The 15,936-nt window shown below is 32.6% G+C and overlaps 1 protein-coding gene across 1 annotated transcript in view; it reads right to left on the reverse strand.

Annotated features, from left to right (window-relative positions):
* Positions 1 to 15,936, reverse strand: part of LOC136832147 (hyaluronidase B-like) — a 371,768-nt gene that overhangs the window by 350,861 nt on the left and 4,971 nt on the right. The window contains exon 2 of the mRNA XM_067092833.1: positions 12,371 to 12,574. The gene's annotated coding sequence lies outside the window, so the exon portion shown is untranslated. The remainder of the gene's footprint in view (positions 1 to 12,370; positions 12,575 to 15,936) is intronic.

Below are 15,936 nucleotides of genomic sequence, written 5' to 3' on the forward strand. Positions count from 1 at the left end.
TTAATCTTATTCCATAAGGTAACTACTGTAATTACTCTTGACTAATGAATGATGTTTCTGTTTTGAATAAATAACTCACAATCAAATGCAAGGCATTGAACATCTCGGCAACATTATACTTTCTGGCGGGATTCACACCATCCTGACTTCTAGTTAGTATGTCTGCATAATTTATTCCTGCATAATACGCATAAAAATACATTATACGATATGTTCAAGAAAATTCTATTTTAATTTTTGTGTATACATGCTTCTCACTTTAAAATTACATTGCGTGCAACCCTCTTAGCATTTTACTAGAACCTGTTAAGACCGCAATGAATCACTTCCTCTACAATATCTAAGCTCAGTCCCACTAGACTTTACTGTCAAATTCACAGCTGCTAGCCAGTACTCAGGAGTCATTGTCTATAAATCGAAATCGCGAAGGGAAATGTTATCAAAACATTAAAAACAAAGATGAATAAATTTCAGCTCAGTCATTTTGAATAGCACTTCCATTACCACGAATAGAATATTATCAATCAAATATTCTTTTTCTAGTCAGCAACTGGAGAACAGCTGTAATATGAATGTAATATATAGACAATACATTGTTGTTTCATAGGCGATGAACTCTAACAGCGCTGAGCAACTAAATCAGGCCTTTTCCTAATCTAGAATACATCTAGTATTCCTACCGCTTTAACTTAAACTATCAGAATCTAACACTTATAGGTTAGAACTTTAAGAAAATATGGTGCTTCGACAAAGGGCCCAACCACCGTGAATTTATGACAGATATCTATGACAATGGCGTCATTTGGAAAGAATAGACTTTATTCGGTAATCTAAATTTTAATCGCTTGCACTGAAATATTTCAGCTTCCACTTCGTAAATACTTACGTCTCTTAACGGTGCTACCAGCTAAGCTTGTACTAACTAGGACCTTTTAACTATAAAGAAATGGCGCCAATAAATTTAGTAGAAAATTGCTTGGGTGTGGATGCTGAAACTGAGGACAATCAAAAATAGCTCACCTGTCAAATGTGTTACAAGAGTTTTGATATTCACTTAAATTTTGTTTTTAAAGTAAAGTAACAGCAGATGTTTGTGTGTAGTGCTAATAAATAGGTAATAATTCTTCTCTACATTTAACATTAGGCATTTCACCAACACAAATAAATGATATATATATATATACATATATATATATATATATATATATATATATATATATATATATATATATATATATGTGTGTGTGTGTGTGTGTGTGTGTGTGTGTGTCTGTGTGTGTGTGCGTGCCGTCTGTGTATACAGAGAAGGAGAGAGAGAGTGGGTAATCACATGTAAGGGAAAGGTAAAATTTGAATTCACCACCGATTGCGGATTATTGAGGAGAGGACGCTTATAACCGTTACGGATTCGTTTACGTTTTCAGTTGTTTTATCTCACTCTGCTGTTTTTTGTTTAGGGTATATGTCTTTGTCTGTGCCTTTGTTAGATATATGCAGTTAGTATATATATATATATATATATATATATATATATATATATATATATATATATATATATATATATATATATATATATATATATATATATATATATATATGTATATATATATATATATATATATATATATATATATATATATATATATCTATATATATTACCTAGTTTGACAAAGTTTCATAATTGTTGTCATTGTACCTTCTGGAAAAGCTCCTGTATTCAAACATTACAATTAGTACTATTATAAGAAAATGTCTACATTACAATTACAAGAAAGTGTCTATTTTCATTTTTCTCATAATTTTTATGTGACAATGGTAAATTTAATTCTATTAGTGTTGTAGTTCGTTGAGCAAGTGGGATTTCCATGTTTATTCATTATATATATATATATATATATATATATATATATATATATATATATATATATATATATATATATATATATATATATATATATATACATGAATTATTTTATGAAAAATACCTTCAAAACATTCGAGGCTGTTGTAATTATCCCAATGTCCCTCGTAAGAATAATAATGAGAGGAAAATACAAAAACAAAATGAAGAATTTTCTGGGTAGTTACTAAAAATATCAGAACTAATAATTCCCCTGCCAAAGAAAGATTAGACCTATGTTTGACACTAAAGTATCACAACCATAGGGGAATTTTATTTCGTTTTATATCTTTTTAAGAAAGAACAGAAGCCTATGCAGGAGACACTAAGTTGAGAGAGAGAGAGAGAGAGAGAGAGAGAGAGAGAGAGAGAGAGAGAGAGAGAGAGAGAGAGAGAGAGAGAGAGAGAGAGGGTTTTTATCAAATTATTAGTGTTTCATGTGAGAAATCTGACGAAAATTGCTGAAAAGTTTACAGCTAGACATTCTCATCAGTCACTATATTATAAAAATGCATTTCTGTTAAATAATGAAAGAAATGATTCACATTTTCTCAATACATTAGTTTCAAGTTCATTTTCATAACAAAAGCAGCAAAGACAGTTATTTTATTATGGTCCCTACATGAACCTCCCAGTTAGACTTGAAATCAACGTCTCCACGTTTCCTGACCTTGGTTAAATAATTATTTTCTTTTGAAATTCAACATGCTTTGTTCCCTACAAGTCAGATACTAACTTTACAGATACTAATTACCCACGCGAAACAGACAACATGACAGAAATACATTTAGGTATTCAAATCACATTTCTTTTAACAAATATACAAAAAAAAATGAGCCATTTTGATAAAAAGTTTTTACATCCAAGGTCAGCATACGCATGAACATAGACATTAAACCTGTTAATTAGAAAGTTAAAAATTAACAGATTATTTCAAAATCTCATTAGGTTATCGTGGATAAAACTGCGTGTTTCACTTCCAGAAGGTGTAATTCAATTAGGCAAAAGCGATTGGGCTCGGTAGCCGAAGGCGCTGGATATATTAGTCTCTTAATTGGATTGCTAATGGCATTAGTCCGATGCAAACCTTATGCACGTACGGCTGACTTACCTCTTAGGAATTTTTTATAATTTTCGTTATATCTAATCATTTGATTTATCAGAAAAAATTAAGAAAATCCAAGGGATTTAGGTTATGGTTATTAATTTATTTCATAAATGTGAACGAAAAACGCCCATGAACATAAATATTGAAATATATTTTTAATTTCGCGATTTCAAAATTTACCGTGAAAAAATAAAAATAATGAAACCAGGTATTTAGGCAATAATATACAGTACATGTCAAGACAGACTTCAGATTGAAATTTTCTAAGAAACCCCAGTATTTTCATAGACAACTTGTAGGTAACATAAAAAAATTTTGGAGGAAGTAAACTGAGACGAATGTCATCAGTAAGTCATAAAGAAGACTCACTGAGTGTAAACACCTTTCCCAAACAAAGGCATACATAAAAGAGATTGCCATATATATTTTCACATTCTCTTCTTTCAGGATTAAATGTTTGTCACGTCTGACCTAAAATTTGGAACTTAATCTACATGTCACTGACCGCTGAAAGCAGGCAAGTAATCACCTTTTAATACTTGATACCCAATATTATCCAGATGAAATTAATATTATAACAAATATATCGCACTTTTAGGCGTCAATGAACATTTTCATCCCTTCAAACAAGTATGTTTTAACATATGGTTAGAACTGACCTTTTTAAAGGTACAAAAAGAAAAATTTAATATCATGAATGTATAAATTTTCACTTATAGCCTTTGTAGATGAGAGAGAGAGAGAGAGAGAGAGAGAGAGAGAGAGAGAGAGAGAGAGAGAGAGAGAGAGAGAGAGAGAGAGATTAATACAATGATGCTTCTAATGCAATTACAGGTCTTAAAAAAGAGAAATTCTCTTTTCCACTCGCCTCCGCTCTCTTATTTTTTTACATTGAAGTCATCCATCTGTTCCATCGATTCATCCGTAAACTAACATGTATTATATTACGCTAGTTCTTTCTTACGACACATAAATATCGTTCAAACATGCATACAGAAAATAAAAAAGCAAACATTATAAATCTGAACATTGTCACAGCACAGTAATTGCTATGATTTTATGGTTTATGGGTATTCAACGCAAATATCATTGTGTAAATCCAGTACGAATTTTTAGTTATTTTTGAAGAAACATCTATAACTGAATTTTCCACAAGAAATCTCTTGTCAAATTTCACTTTTGAGGAATAATAATTCTATTATCTATCGTTGTTTTTTATCTAACCTTTTGCAATAACGCCATAATAATTGCATCCTACTTAGAATTTATATCACAGAACCCTATTCATTGTAGAAATTTTAAGTCTTGTCTTTTAAAACGCAGGAGTAAGGACTCTGGTTTTATTGTTTGTTAGCACACATGTTTTGGCTGGGTATGAGGGCCAGAAGTTTTACCCTAGTCGGGAATGCTACTAAAATAAATGAAAAAGAAAAAAAGACTCCCACTGTCGTAGGGGGGCCCCCCCCATACACGCTCAGTTAATCTCGAATCCAGGTAAAAAAAAAAAAAAGTCACATTAATCTTTCCTAGATAGTGACCCCAAAGGGTTTCAACCGGTATGTATCCACCTTCAAACAAGTATGTTTTAACATATGGTTAGAACTGACCCCAAGAAATATTAGTCCTAGATAACGACCCCAAAATCCCTTGGGGGTCACTATCTAGGAAAGATCCAAAATATTTTCTGTTTTATTACTTTAATAATTGCCATCACAAATTGATGTGACTTTTTTTCCTAGCCAAAGTTGTGACTTTTTCTGACTTTATTACCGGTCACCATTAATCTCTCGGTCACCCTCCCACACAGAGTCCAATTTCGTCGTGCATAGGCGTCACTTCGACTGACGACTACAGAGCGTCATGAACAAGAGGAGAGACGCGTTAAATTAAAACTCTGACCTGCAGTTCACGACGACTGGGGGCAATGCGAACTGTGCGATGTGTGGACTGCTGTCGAGATTTCAGTTCACTCGCAGCTATCGTCTAGTATCACAAGACGCTTCTGGTTGAATATATAAACTGAAGGATAATAGCAAAGTTCATGTATATTCGCTTGGCCTGTATTTCATTTCCTCCAAGAGCTACGTATTCTAAAATTCAATGTATTTTTTGCAAGGTCTTTCAAACTTCACTTGAGCCAGTACTAGAAAATCGTATTGTCTGTTCTTCGGAAACAGAATTATAGCGGAAACTGTCGCCGGCATAACAAATGCAGAGCCGTCAGCTTATCACACACACACACACACACACACACACACACACATATATATATATATATATATATATATATATATATATATATATATATATATATTATATATTATATATATAATACATATATAATTATATATATACATATATATGTATTTTACTACTAAAAATAAGAGTAATTACATCTTGCTACTAAAACAGTGAAAACAAGCTACCTCGTTATATTCCCGCAGTACCTGCAAAGCAAAGACCTAGGTACGTAAGCATGACGAGGGAATGTTTCAGGAAACTTGAGGAGTCGCCATATCCTCTCTACGAAAGTACAGGGACTGATACCGAACCTTTAGGCCAGACTTAATTGTGCGTAGGTGTATAAAGACAGTAGGGAGCACATGTACTTTGGTCTCCAGATAACACAACCGTCTGGTCAACTGACGGTCAATGGGGTCTTTTGAAAGGGGGGTCCTTTTTATAACATTCGACATGACTGGATTTTAACGTGTAAGTGTCCTCCGGGAGAAACTCTAACAGGAAAAAAAGGTGGAAAGTATCCCAGCAACACTGTTTTTAATACATTTCTGCGACTGTAATGATTATGAAGGTAATTATACACTTTCCACATTTATTTGAGAGAGATGTATATAGGAAGGTAATTAAACTCTTTCCACATTTGTTTGAGAGAGATGTATACTAAGTTAAATCTGTTTGTTCCAGATAAACAGCTTGTAATGACCGAAAGCTTCCATGAGCATGAACTTTAATTTGTACATACAAGAAGTTCCAACAAAAACGTTAGACACACTTTCATTTCAAGGCTTATGCACAATGCCTTACCCAGTGCCGCTTTCAAAATCAATCGATCGATTAATCTTTCTAGGGCAGTGAAATTAAAGTAGTTTCATACTATAAAGAGGAATTTACACACTTGCAAGCACACACATATAGGTATATATAATATATTTAATATATATATGTATATATATAAATAATATATATATATATATATATATATATATATATATATATATATATATATATATATATATATATATATATATATATATATATATATATATATATATATATTAGTGTGTTGTGTGTATATATATATATATATACAGAGAGAGAGAGAGAGAGAGAGAGAGAGAGAGAGAGAGAGAGAGAGAGAGAAAATGTTAACAACCATGCAAACGATCTCTTTCCTTCTCTATCCCATCCTTATAATGAAAAAAGCGTAAAGGAAGGCGGCTCGTAATGAGGTGTATTCATTACCTCGCGACCAGGGTTCATTAATATCCTCTGGTGCATTTTAGTGCTTCATAAGACGCCTGGATTAACTAGTTATTTTCTTTTATCCGGGAGTTAGATTACAGACGCATACCGCGGGAAACACACACATACATACTGTACACACACACACACACGTGAAGGTATATATATATATATATATATATATATATATATATATATATATATATGTATATATATATATATTGAATATATATACGTATGTGTATGTGTGCGCGCGCGCATATATTTATATATTAAAAGCCAGTGTTTATTGTTGTAATGGAACATGTCTTAGTTTCATTACTTTTATTTATGAAAAAAGATTTGCCTATCTTTTGGAAAAGTAATTATTTGAAATTCACCGTTTCCCCGAGAAATCTAACAGACATCGATCAAAATGCCCCAGTTTCCAAAAATGGATGCCATCCGTGGCAAGAAGGCTGACTTGATACCTCCCCAAGTGTTGGGTGATGATAATGCTTTGTAGGAGTCGGGGAGCAACCATAAATCCTGTTGTTGGGCACTGTGAGGGTTCCATTGTTTGATACAACTTTTCGCTTTCTAATTTCGAGGGAAATAGTGGACATTCGAATCAGTCCTCGTTGGACGAGTCGGTAGAGTTCTCGGCTAGCACTCTGCTAGGCCCGAGTTCGAGTCTCCGGCCGGCCAATGAAGAATTAGAGGAATTTATTTCTAGTGACAGAAATTCATTTCTCGGTATAATAAGGTTCGGATTCCACAATAAGCTGTAGGTCCAGTTGCTAGGTAACCAATTGGTTCTTAGCCACGTAAAATAAGTCTAATCCTTCGGGCCAGCCCTAGGACATCTGTTCATCAGCTCAGTGGCCTGGTTAAACTAAGGTATACTTAAGATCTTGTTATGATGCTGCCTTAAACGGCTTGTATTTAACTTTGTTCCTTGGTGCAAGCTTCAGACTAGCTATACTCTACATATGTTTATAAGTTCACAAGCACACATTATACACGCATACACACACACACACATATATATACTGTACGAGTATATATATATGTGTGTATTTGTTTGTATGTATGTGTGTGTACGTAGTAATCAAAATGTAATTTTCTTGATTAATGTAAGCAACTTTTCGGGAAGCCTCTACCCTCATCGTCAGGCTGAGATACGAGTAAATAGAGAAATATAGAATAAATAGCCATAATAATACTTATCAATTTTTATAACTAAGATAAGAGCATGAAATATGGCAAAAGACCATATACTAAATCATAATACACTCAACCAAAACATAGATTAAAATAAACAAATTCATCCAAATGATCAGATGCACATTGGTTATGAGCTGATTGTGGTAAAATGCAAAGCAAAGGAAAGGAAACTAGATAATGACCAAAAATCCAGTAACGCTCAAGATAAGTAAAATGCTAATTAATGATCGGCTGAACAGGCAGAAATTCTGTGTTGCAACCAACAGCTGCAACTGCCAATATACCTGGGCCAAGAGAGAGGCCAAGTGAACTGGTAAAAACATCCCATGAAGATATGCCCTCTGGAAGAGAATTTTCTTGAGGTGATACTTAATTATGAATTGATTAGTAGGGGTAAGAATTAATTGTGAATTAACTAATAAAGACAATTTCTGGGCACGTGAGAAAAAACATCAGCACAGATTTATCACTCACAGAACCATCGCACTCAGATACCAGAGGGCACTCTCATCACAGAGACCCCAAGTTTTACATCAAGACTTCAAAGTCGTGCATGAAATCGCTAGTCAAACGGCACCTTCTCGTTACAGTCTCTTTGTGTTAGAAGAATGAAACCAGAACTTAATGGTGGTATAATGCCCATTCGGCTGTTCATTCAACAACCTCTTACCTACTTCAGTTGTTACAGGTATTCTGATCATTATATATTTTCCTGTCCTCTTTTTTTTACATTATTTACCACCATCAATTTGTCACAACTATGTAACTGCTTGCTTGAATGAATGTTTATTTTACTTTTTTTTGGCTAAGAGTAATTTGTTAATGTAAATGTATGTACCTTTGTCATGCTTCATATCTATAATATGCTATTATCCTTGTATATCTAGTTCTAGGCCTTGTCAGGCGCTCTTAGGTGGCTGGAACAGTAAATATTATGAGTATTCTATTAAATTATTACATTGAACCGATGGAGTTTAAATTCTACCAGTAGACAATAACGAGTGAAGGAAATCCTACGGCCGAATAGAAAAAAAAAGACCCATTAATTAACTAACGCTTAGGCAACTTTGATCTTCAATACAAACGGTCTTCATTAAAGATAATTCCCTGGAGGGATATTACATTCAAGTGAAGTTTATCTTTACGGCTTTATTTTGCTACGCATTAAGTGATCTAATCATCATCATCCATTTTCATCACTTGCTTTCAAGTCAGTAACTCTCCACTTCATACTCAGAATTGAAAAAAAAGCATAAGGGAAGGTGGACAGTTTCTTACGCTAACAAATGAAACGTGTTTAGTCTTCTATATCTTTACAATGGAATATATATATATATATATATATATATATATATATATATATATATATATATATATATATATATGGACCTCATTCTACCTGGGTGGTATCTAATGGAGTTTTTATTCAAAAGTTACAAGCTTTCTTGGACAAACTTGATAATGTGGACTGTTTGTCCAAGAAAGCTTGTAACTTTTTTTAATAAAAACTCCATTAGATACCATCCAGTTTGAATGAGGTCCTTTAGTAATCCACTAATGCACAGAACAATTGTGTATGTGATAAAATTAACACATATATATATATATATATATATATATATATATATATATATATATATATATATATTGTATATGTTTGTATGTATGTATATATATATATATATACATTGTATATGTTTGTAATGCCCTATTAACTTCTCGTTTTTTCAGTTTTTGGATACGCATGCTACACAATAAAATCCCAATGCCGAAATTCTGACGCCCGGACAGGATTCGAATATCAGAATATCAGAACGAGGTAACGTTAAACACCTGGCCATGAAGGAGAGTGTAAGTCTGATCCCGCTCAAAAGTACATATATCTGGATGTTAGGCCTTATAGTACCAAGCGTAGTAAAAAGTGCAAAGAAACCGAGAAGTTAAGAAAGATTTTAGGTTATTACAAATACACATGTATATATATGAATATATATATATATATATATATATATATATATATATATATATATATATATATATATATATATATATATATATATATATATATATATATATATATATATATATATATATATATATATTGTCACGAAGTGTTCTGAGTACCTGGTTATTACACAACCAATCATAAAATTCAAAATTTTACCTCACTTCAGCCAGATACCTGAACTCTCATAACGACAGAATTACAACTGAGTACTCTAAAGGTAACAGTGATCCCTTAAAAAGCTTAATAATCATGTGCAAAATCAAACTAAGTTTATCAAAAACAAGTGTGAGGTATCAACAATTAAACAAGAAATGTACTAGAGTAAAAGAGCATCACTCCATCAAACAACTTTAACTGTTTCCCTGGTCTTAATTCACTTCAGCAAAACTATAGGAACAAAACATGCTTATCACTCTGCATTATGCACACAATTAATCCTATTCACTGGTGGTCAATAAAGGAAATACTGTTTTTAAAAATTTTAAATACAAAAATTTACTTTTATATTCAAATTTATAATTAGAATTCACAATCTGAAAAAATTTACTATTACTTGAAAACAGCAAAAAAATTTAATTAATTCTTGAGTTAAATTGCAAAGGTTAATCTATCAAGAAATGAAATCAATCAAGCAAAACTCAAACTATCAAGAATTACTCAAGATTTGAAAAGAAAATCTTAGTAAATGAAAATTAAATCAAGTATGCAATGTTAAATTATCAAGAAATATTTAAATTGCCAAGTAAATAAATGTTAAATCACCAATACATAAAATGTGAAAAATTAAGAGATTGCAAGCACAAGAACACACAAAAATACACAAAAGATTTACCAATAATAATTTCACTAAGGCAAAAATTCCTCAATATACCTTATTATACCATGGTAATAATAAGTAAAATTCCCTTTACCTTGCACAACCTTGTGAAAACTTTCGCAAAATCACCCGAAATGCAGCTGCTTGAGATTCACAAAGCATACTTCATATAGGCGCCGTTACTAATATATACACTTTTCTACATTCAGATTTCAAAAGCTAAGTTTAATATCAATGACCACACAAATATTTTATGTTAATAACTTCTTCCTTTTGAAGAGAGAGAGAGAGAGAGAGAGAGAGAGAGAGAGAGAGAGAGAGAGAGAGAGAGAGAGAGAGAGAGAGAACCACATGAGCAGTCTCTGAAATCAGAATGAGCAAACTTCTGGATTCCAGTAAGAAATGAAACAATCAGATGACGTCATTATTATAGCATTTTGGGAACGAGATACAAGAGAAAATTCTAGAAGAGGAAGATGACGTCACTTCCTGAGCAAAACATTTTGGGGCTAAAACTAGCGTGTTAGAACAATACATGATCAGAGCAATGTCCTCTTAAACATGACACAATTGCCAAGTGCTTCAGTGCAACACTTGTTCATATTTCTCAAAAAGGTATGTTTTTACTAGAAAATCGTATGGGAGAATGCTTTCAACAAAATCTTAACACGTTCAAAACAGACAGCAGCTGACTAATCATAAAAGGCATGTTTTTAAAACAATATGAAGAACCAAAGTTGGTTTTCAGAACTCAGCAACCTGTTGTTACCCCCACCTGTCAACAAATTATCTTTCGTGATGAAAAGCGAGCAAAAGAGAACATTTGCTACCACACACACGCGTTGCTGATAAACTATGTTAATAATAAAAACATATCATTAATTCTAAATTATGCTGTTAAGTTATCTAAATCACCAACACTTGAGATCTGACATTACACCATATACGATACTTCAACAATCGTTACCATTACACAGACCACATGATAACTAGGACAGTAAATTTATTAAAACCATGGAATGATATACATATTACAAGGCAATATCATAAACAAAACAAAAAAAAATAAATAAATAAATAAAATATTATATATATATATATATATATATATATATATATATATATATATATATAAATATATAATGGCTAAACTACAAACGACAGCTACCTCAGACTTCACAAAGCTGAAGTCAAAGCAACACGGCTAATTGAATGTTGGATACGAAGTTAAAAACCAAGTAAACTGATGAAGCGTAACATTTCTGGAAAAAGTCTAGAATGTATTACATCGAAATTATACCGATAAAAAATGACGCCCAGGCTATCTGAAAGAAAAAATGAAGCCGAACCCCACTGACAAAAGAAATTTGTTCTGTGCCAAAAGACTAATCCCTTGCAGCCTTACCCAGCATTCCCGTCCGTAATTTCCCATTCTTTTCCACACTCAACGTCATTTTCATAGTAATGGCTCGTGTAGCCCTTTGGCAGTCTGTTGTTTTGGAAACTCGAAAAGAGAAACCCTCTTGCAAAAATAATCATGTTTTCTGCACCAACCGTTTCCAGCTCCAAATATATGAGCAGCAGGGTAGGTTATTTAAGAGATACTGGAATATTTTTACCTGGCAATTTCCTTATTTATATTGACGTTATGTTTAGAATTAAAGTTTATGTGTTGTGTATGATATACTAAGACGAAAAGTGTTCGTGTCATGCGTTAAGTGTCGCAAAAAGACCTACAGTATATAATTCTTTTAAATAGCAAGTATATACCAGAGACAATTTGCAGGTGATAAATATTCCTGAACCAATCACCAGGACTACAGATACGAAAAAATAATCTACACGTACTTTTTAGTGGCCGTGCTGGTTATGACTACTCGGGTTCTTCCTGCGACTACTTGGGTTCCTCCTGCAGCTTCCTTTTCCTGTCCTTCTTGGCCAGAGGTCGCTCCCTTCTGAAACGTCTCCTGAAAGCGCTGATTCTGTCTTTGGCAGAAGTGGGGTCGGGTAGTCGAAGCCTCGTACAATTAGGAAGGAGGCCCTCTCTCGGAACTGTAAAATGAAAAGAAATCGCTGTTTCAACAACAGTCCATCTGATGCTTATCATTCATATATTTTTCTTGAGTTTCTCCTCTGTCGGGGCCAAGTCATATATTAGATTTCCAAAGGTCACATGAAAAAATATAATGACTATAGTTTGTTGTTATTTGATTAGGGCCAGTTTAGGAGAAACATTAGTGGTCTATTAAAACAATATCTGCATGTTAGGGCGTTTGGGGTATTACTATGTTGTTATTATTATTGTTGTTCTAAATGAGCAAGCAAACCTAAAAAAAAACCTTTGCAGGGCAAGCTTCGGCTGAAAAGATTGCCTAAATAGAGGAACAAAGAGAATGACTAACAGTAGATTTAAATCGGAAAACATATTAATGAAGTTATATGCAAAAATCAGTATTTATGGAAAGGTATCTTCAATATTAATGTTCCCTTTCTCATGAAATTGATCAGTGATGCTGAGACTCAATACAATTTACATAATGGGAGTAGGACAAAAAATTTACTGAAAAGATGTTAATCATATAAAGTCAAAAATATTTTTACATTAATACTATTACCATATAGTTAGGCTTTTGTAACAACTATTCTGAAATAGTTCATTATATGTGGTAACACAAAGTTTTAGATCATCATAATTTTTATTACTTTATACACAGCTGTTTGATACTGCTATACATCTTTCGTAAAAAAAATGTAGCATTTAAAATGTAACCTCTTTCTCTCACCCAAAAAGCCCTTTGTTGGCCGAGTCGGTTGAGCTTCAGACTGTCACTCGATGGGCCAGAAGTTCAATTCCCGCGGCCGGCTGATGAAGAGTTAGAGGAATTTATTTCTGGTGATAGAAATTCATTTTTCGCTATAATGTGGTTCCGATTCCACAATAAGCTGTAGGTCCCGTTGCTAAGTAACCAATTGGTTCTTAGCCACGTAAAATAAGTCTAATCCTTCGGGCCAGCCCTAGGAGAGCTGTTCATCAGCTCAGTGGTCTGGTAAAACTAAGGTATACTTACTTAACTCTCCCCCAAAAACATAAAGAACAGTAGTATATAGTAAAGTAACCTCTTGAAATGCTGTTTTACCATGAGTGAAACTCCAGAGGTCGTAGACAATCAAATTTCGTGTCATATCATTCTCAATAGTCTTAAAAAGGTCCAACAATTTAATAAACCACACTGAATAACATTCTCCCTCTTCAAATACCCTATTTATTTGTTCAAACGATATGGCATTACATTTTCTCCCACTTCTCTTTGGCGTTACGAGTTTTATTTTTCCTTAAATATAACCATGGATGACCCTCTCGGGTAACTCCTTTCCGGAGGGAAATCATAAAATATGTATGACGTTATAGGATAATTTTATATTTGGATGTTCATTGCTGATTTATATATATATATATATATATATATATATATATATATATATATATATATATATATATATATATATATATATATATATATATATATATATATATATATATACATATATATACATATATATATATATATATATATATATATATATATATATATATATATATATAAATATATATATATTTAAACGCTGATATATATATACTGTATATAATATATATATATATATATATATATATATGGATATATATATTTCCAATGTCCTCCTGATATATATATATATATATATATATATATATTCATTCTGCCTCTGTCATATAGTAAGTTAAAGTAAAAGCTCTTTTTCACTGCTGAAACCACGTAATGATTGCTTGTTAGTACAATAAAGTTATTGGTTATATGGAACAAAATTCTGTTTTAAATTTAAAACAGAATGGGAAAAGGACGAAAACTCCTTCCTATTTCAGCACCCACCTCGCTGTCTCCTACATTCATTTTCCTCTTAAGCTACGTCTCCGTAAAAATCATGGTATTCTTAGGATATGTTCAAGGATCAAGAATCAACACGATCCGCCAACACCTAACGCAAATCATTATCGTGTTTTTTGATTTCGCTGAAAACATCCAAAAGGAAATAATCCGTTCTTATTCTAACGTGTTTACAAGATACCGTCTTGATCTCAAAGAATAACAAAGAATAAAAGATCAGTCTTAATCAATTTTCCCTACATATTAGAAATACAGGGCATTTAACTGGAGTCCCGTACAAAAAGAAAGATGCTGGAATCACAATCAAACATATAACCTGTCAGGAGGACATTGGAAATCGTGTTAATCCTCGCACCCTAAGAAGATGACCCAAGAAACGCGACTGCCAGATATCGCCAAACGGGAGCTAATGAGGCCAAAAACCACTAGGGAATATAAGAAACGCCACCTCCTAACATATAAGGCCACACCTATATATATTGTAACTATATATATATATATATAAATAGTATATATATATATATATATATATTCATTCTGCCTCTGTCATATAGTAAGTTAAAGTAAAAGCTCTATTTCACTGCTGAAACCACGTAATGATTGTTGTTAGTACAATAAAGTTATGTTATATGGAACAAAACATTTACATTACATTCAAGGGTCAGTGTTTTTGACGCTGAAAGGAAAATGCTTATTCTATGTAACAGATAATCTTGATCTCGAGCTCTAATCAACAGTTTCCCAACACACACATATACCGTGTGTGTGTGTATGAGAGATATATATATATATATATATATATATATATATATATATATATATATATATATATATATATATATATATATATATATATATATATATATATATATATGTGTGTGTGTGTGTGTGTGTGTGTGTGTGTGTGTGTGTGAGAGAGAGAGAGAGAGAGAGAGAGAGAGAGAGGCGTGTACGTATGTATAATTCTGCCATTCGACGTAAATGACCTTTATTGATGTAAAGTCCATATACGGCTGAGAGAAATCTATTATCGTTAAGCCGTAAATTCTCTTGAACCACACGTTTCCATCTCTTTCCAAGCTGGCGAAAAAGATACCCAAAAATGACCTTCAACATGGAAAATATAATTCCTTCGGCAAAAACAACCCCATAAATCTCTCTCACCCTAGGAGATGGACAGGCTGAAGAACGTATAAAAAAAAAAAGAGAAAAAGATTTAACGTTAAAAGAAACGAAAACAGCTCGCAAAAGCACTTGGGCAGCTGTGTCTGAATGACTGTCCAATTCATTTCATGCTGCCAGCACGTAACCTTTATAATCAAGCTATTTAAATATATCACGGATAATTAAACTGCAAATTGTTACGGAATCAGAGAAAATTTAAGTGCATTATTAAGCATTCTCACGAAGAAATAATTAAATGACCAACGTATTGGAAAAACCAAATCAGCATCACTGACTTGAAATATCCACATGCTGTTGTACAGAACA

Source organism: Macrobrachium rosenbergii, chromosome 49 (genome assembly GCF_040412425.1).
Source record: "Macrobrachium rosenbergii isolate ZJJX-2024 chromosome 49, ASM4041242v1, whole genome shotgun sequence".
NCBI lineage: Eukaryota > Metazoa > Arthropoda > Malacostraca > Decapoda > Palaemonidae > Macrobrachium > Macrobrachium rosenbergii.